Source organism: Meleagris gallopavo, chromosome 12 (assembly GCF_000146605.3).
Source record: "Meleagris gallopavo isolate NT-WF06-2002-E0010 breed Aviagen turkey brand Nicholas breeding stock chromosome 12, Turkey_5.1, whole genome shotgun sequence".
Taxonomy (NCBI): Eukaryota; Metazoa; Chordata; class Aves; order Galliformes; family Phasianidae; genus Meleagris; species Meleagris gallopavo.
The window spans coordinates 9,624,393-9,624,721 of NC_015022.2; positions in this window are offsets into that span (position 1 = coordinate 9,624,393).

The window sequence follows — 329 nt, forward strand, 5'->3', positions numbered from 1 at the left end:
GCGGAACGCTGCCGTTGCTCCCGTTGCTTCCGTTGCTCCGCTCCGTGCGCGGGGCTCGGGGCGGTGAGGCCTTTGGGAGCAGCGCTGCACCTGCAGCCCTCACTTGAGGGCTGAGGGCCTCCGGACGGTGCTGCCCTGAGGCCGACGAGAAGGGCGAAAGAACCCCCCTTCAGGGGTAGGGCGGGAGGGGACGTTTGGAAGGAAAAGAATAACACGGCGACCCGTCCATCACCAATAGCCCCAGAGCTGTAGCCCAGGCGCGGCACGGCCGCAGCACCAGCAGCCCCGCACAGCTCTCGGGGCCCCAGCTGCAGGCAGCGGCGTGGCAC